We start from the raw sequence: 5,986 nt of genomic DNA, 5'->3' as shown, positions 1-5,986 counted from the left end.
AACTTCATTGATATCTTTCATATTTGAACTGTGCCTACATCTACCTATCCAAATCCCATATCTTTTTGACCTATACGACATACAATATTAAAGGGATGTGCGTTATAGTTAAGTGCGGGTCATAATGAAGAATATGGACTTATACTATATATACTCATATTACATTTACCTGTGATACCGACAAACAGTTGTATATTTCCGACTCTCACAGCCATGGTTCTCGCACCCACAGGCCTACATATATACACGTATATATCATACGTAATCCCTGTGTTGTAGTCCGCCTCGGATCACGAAACTCTCTCTGTTCACTCTACAGACTTGACGACCTACATATATCCGTACCTCTCACCTGTGCTGTGGCGGGCTTGGTGTTTTGCTCAGGTTAAAAAAAAATCGATTTAACACGGTCGCTGTGGGATACCGGTACTGATATCATATCCGCGTCATATTTTGGTTGTTAGCAAATAGTATGATCTCACCGCCTATCTTTTCGTGTGGAAGGCCCCATGTGACTTTCTTACACTCAAAATATTCATCTGCTAATTTTAACAGGAAGCCTGTTGTCTTGAGTGATGTTAGAATTTATTCTGTTATTATAACACAATATACTGTCATATTCTACATAATATTGTGTTAGATTAATAGCATCTTTTTGTTGAATTACTAAAATATTTGTATTATACTGAGCAGAGCAATCCCCTGTAATAACAAATACATTTTAGCATCACTGACAAACTTAACAGATGAAGCTTTTGAGTGTATGTCGTTTTTTGTCTATATTTCTGTGAGAAAGGATAGACTTAATCCGCGAGAAGGATAAAGGATTAGCACAAAGTGTAGGAAATTAGCGTCCGTGTTATAAAGACAAAGAAAACACTATCATGAAGTACATGTCAGGTTAAAGACCATAAAGTACTGTTAAGGGAAAGTCCGCTTCATTTTCTTTTATAGAATTTTTCAACCGAGTAAAGTGGATTTACTCATTATGTATGATCATATCAGATATCCTGATAATCATGTTTTCAGGATAAAAACATTCAGCTGTGTACATACTGCTTGTTTCCTTTACAACTTTCTTCTTTCTGCATGAGAATCTACGCATGTTAGTGCTATTGTCTTCTTTGATTTATCGGAAGCCTTTGATACAGTGAATCACACCTTGTTCCTACAGAAAAGAAGTAAAAATGGCTTCATTGTGGCGTCTAATGTTTATTGTTTTACTTGTTTGGTGTTTTACGACGTACTCAAGAGCATTTATTTCACTTACACGACAGCGGCCAGCATCATGGTGGGAGGTGGCTGATAGACCTTCCCGGGAACACCCGGAGAGGAAGCCAGAATTAACTGGATCTGAACTTACAGCGACCGCATTGGTGAAAGGCTCCTGGGTCATTGTGCAGAGCTGGCGTGTCAACTGCCTCGGCCTCGGAGGCCCCTGCATTTTATGATTTGCTGCCGGGTTACTTAGCTGGCAGACAATAAACTGTCAAATTTGAAGGATTTCTGTCTCCATTTACACCAACACACTAAAAAAATTTTACCTGTTACTTTTAACGGAAAGTCTGTTGACTGAGTGATGCTACAATGTAATCTGCTATTGCAGCAGATTGTTCTGTTAGATACAGCACACACATTCCATTAATTCAACATAAAGATTCTACAAGACTAACAGAATGTTATGTGGAATACGACAGTATATTGTGTTATAATAACAGAATACATTTTAGCATCACTCAGACAAGACTTTCCATTAAACTTAAGACAATTTTTATAGGGTATTATATGGTGTCTCAAAGGGCTCAATATTGGGTTTTCTTCATTTTTTTTAATGCACCAATGACATGCGCTCATCCAGTATTTTGAAATTAGCCTATTCGCTCACCAGTGCCTGTTCGTCCGCTCCATCTGATGACGTCAGAGTTTGCCAAGATCTCACAATTGCTGTGTAGCATCCATCTTCCTCTTATTAATAAAACTATTTGCACAGAATTAGCCGAAAGTCTTGATTGTTAGGACTGTCCTCAAACTTCCTCCAGGACAATCAATCAGCCTGGACGGGGCGTCCGTGGCTGAGGGAGGTTAGCAGGCACACCCCTCATCCATGTGGTCGCCGTGAGTTCAAGTCCAGCTCATGCTGACTTTCTTTCCGGCCATACGTGAGGTCTTTCACATGGTCGTGAGTTTCCCCCGTGCTCTGTCTGCTTTCCTCCCACCACAATCAGTGCTGGCCGCCGTCGCACAAGTGAAATATTCTGGAGTATGGCGTAAAACAAATAAGTAAATAAATAAATAAATATATCATGTGGGACTGAGCTCTTCTGACCGTGGTGAGCGAGCACAAATTCCTTGGCCTTATTTTCAACAACAAACTTTCGTGGCTCTTTTAAATTTCACGTGCATGAAAGCATCTCAAAATATTGGGATGATAAAGCCTTCACATGAGAAAGCCTTTTAACAAGAAGATCAATACTTTACTCTTTTCTTGATCTTTTCCTGCTTGAACGACGACAGCGCACTTTGGGGAAGTATAGATACCAAACTCACCTACTGCCACTTACTCAGCCTCAAAAACGTAAGGTGCGAGTCGTTCCCTTTTTGCACAGGCTGGAACACACTTCTCATTTTTAAAGCCTCTGAAGGTCCTTCCTTTGCCTAAATTAAATATTTATTCTTCTTTTCTTACTGCCCATAAAGCTATGCGCCACCCATATCTCCTACCCTATCACTTCTTTTTTTTACATCTTTTTAAGCCACAATCTGCTATTCATAACTATAATATAGACCTTTCTGACTTTTTACACTATCTCAAGTTCAATACAATATGGCTGACAGTAGTAATGCAGAACTACGAAAATTAGGGTTGGCCTCGAAGTCCGGAGGCCCGGGATCAAACCAAGGTCGGGTCATGCCAAAGATTTCAAAAAATGGGACTTGTTGCTGTCATGTCTGGTGTCTTCGGTATGATACTTCACCGACGGCAGCACTTTGGCAGCATGGACTCGCCCTGCCACAAGAAGACACAGTATATATAAACACATCGGATGCCTCATTGTTGTCACATGACAGCAAAATTGTCAAGCACGATCGAAAAATCCCCAGCATACATGCACATGTGGTTATATACTCAACGCCATTCACAACACCTGTCAACACCTCAATGTAAAAAAAAAAAAGAAAAAAAAGTCGTTTTATTTGGCAAGCAATTACAACCTTGACGAAGCATAATAAACGATGACAGCTGTTTGTGTAAATGACACGGACATTTGTGTTGAAGGAACAACAACCAAATTTAATATGTGTCTAATCCAGTCAACTGGGTTCCACGTACACAAATGTACAGTACATGTGTATATATGCACAAAATACACAAGCGTTGGTGTACACGTACATGTATTTACAAACATGAGATTCAAAACGATGACAATAAAATAGGCCAAAATAAATGGGAGCTACGTTACATTATAAAGGCAAAGAAAACACTAAAATGAAGTATATCACATGACGGACCGTTAAACAGTGCCCAGGGAAATAGTTCGATTTATATTTTAAGAATTCTTCAAACCCAATAGGGTGTCTTTAAAACATTATATTCTACAGTGGTCTGTAATGACCCAGAGGGTATCATATGCAGATTTTTGCTGTTTCTTGAATATTGAAATTTACGCCTGCCATGCGTGTTATGTGGCAAACAACACTGGCCCCAATAAGGTCAGAAAATGTCCCTATAGAGCCCAATGTTTCAAATGCATATACCTAGGTTGAACATTTTTTTAAAAATATAAATCTAACTATTGTAATGGTCTTTCATCAGACATATGCTTCTGTCGTTGCCTTTAAAAATCTATGATATATTGAATAGATAAGTACAAGCAAATGGATCTTTGGTGATTATACATTGCGTACATGTAAAGGAGTTGGAATTCACTATCACACTACATCTTTGCTGACTAGAATATGTACAAGTTTTGGATGTTTAAAAGTGAGAATTTGTTTAGAAAGTACAATTACCACATTATTCAATGACCTGCAACAATCAACAACTTTTCACGGATGCCGTGAGTCTGACGGTCATCTATGAATTTGGAGGAAAACGGAGTGCCCACGTGGTAAACCACTTACCTATGGCAACTAACTGACGACACGTTTCCCACCTTGTATGCCTTCTATACTCTGGTGGAAGACAAGCGGTCTACAGCGAACAGAAGACCGGGCAAAAATGCCATCGTCGATCCTTTATTGTCACCAAGGCCTAAAGAACAATGAGGACTTGTCCAAGGCCGGGATTGAACCTTCCCCTCGTGTGCCTCGTCGTTACGGGAGTCCCATTCACAGAGCCACGTCCCGCTATCCATTTCGTAAGACAGGAAGCCTGAATTTCAAGCTCAAAATTCGTTTCTGGAGACACACCAAGGGACTAAGTGAAAAAAAACAAACAAACAAAAAACAAAAAACTAACGCAATTTAAAATTTAAAACAAGGTTTAGATGATTATTTCAAAATTTAAGACACAGGACAAAGAACGCAGTAGTCTAGATAACGCTTCATTTTAATTCTGTTTTAAATTTCAGTTCAAACCCCTCGTTTCTCTTGTCTCAATCGTTATGATTGTGTGATTGGCCTGTTACAGATGGACTTTTACAGAAAAAGCGGTATTGCTAGGCTACAGAAAGTTTCACCCAACAGAAGCCCTAGTTACATAATGCCTCACAGGAAAAATTATTATAGCGATGAATTTACAGTCTCTCAGATGTAACGTATAATGTAGACCAAAATAATACAAACAGGTCTCAAAAATTGGGATGTTACAGTCACAGAATCTGGTGAAATCCTCAGTGAAGTGTAATGCAAACTTCATGACTTGCGCAGCGGGCAAAAAAAATACATCCGGTTGACTTTGGGAGCTGTTCCAGCGGATATCGAGGTCATTATAATGTGCCGAGTCGTCTGTAAGCCAGAGGCTGAGTTTACGCACACTACCTCAGTGTAAAAGCTTATAAAATTTTAAGCACCACTCCAAATGAATGACGTTACATGATGCAGGATGATGTTACATGATGCAGGATGATGTTACATGATGCAGAATGACGTTACATGATGCAGGATGACGTTACATGATGCAGGATGATGTTACATGATGCAGGATGATGTTACATGATGCAGGATGACGTTACATGATGCAGGATGATGTATGTATGGTATGAAAACAGCACAGCATGTCAAGTACCGGTACCCAGTAGTACTAAATATCTCCCCCATCCCCCAAAGATATACCTCCAAAACTCCTCTAGGGCCTGTTACAGAGTTCTACTCAGGGGTTTTCTGCACAAGGCGACCAAAGGCCAAGTCGATTCTAGCTACCATGGCATCATCTATTTTTTTCTTAGCCCAGTTACAACATGCAGGAAACACAATATCATTGCACTGATTTGTTTTCCGCAAATACGAATTGGTCGGGTGCAAGACTTGAGGGAGTAGTATACTATCTGTATTGCCACATATCCCGTTCAAAGCATAACAACACAGCGACTGCAGTAAAATCCTGGATCTGTTCAAGTATCCAGCGACCTGACATACAGTACAGTATACATATGGTGGCCGGCTAAAGATCTCCTGAGAGCTTCATGCGTGCAAGACATGTAAAACATGTAAAAGCACCCCTGTGCTGGGGTTGTAGCAAAAGAAACTTACTAAGGAGCAGTTCGACTAAGATACGTTAAGTTGTATCAAAAAGCCAATTGTAGCAAACACGTTGTCGGACGATAGGCGTTGTAGCAAAAGTTGTGTTGTCGCAAAGGTGATCTTTGGCTATAAAGCGAGTTGTAGCAAACGCAACATTAGACTATAGGGGATATAGCAATGGGTGATCTTTTGCTAAGACAGCTGTAACACAAGTGACTCATGGCGTCCTTGTAAAGTTGACCTCACACAAGAAGATTGCAGCAGTCAAGTTAATATTTCGCTATAAAGAACGTAGTTCTGATCT

The sequence above is a fragment of the Liolophura sinensis genome, chromosome 3 (genome assembly GCF_032854445.1).
Source record: "Liolophura sinensis isolate JHLJ2023 chromosome 3, CUHK_Ljap_v2, whole genome shotgun sequence".
NCBI classification, from domain to species: domain Eukaryota; kingdom Metazoa; phylum Mollusca; class Polyplacophora; order Chitonida; family Chitonidae; genus Liolophura; species Liolophura sinensis.
Note: the sequence above shows the minus strand (reverse complement) of the source record.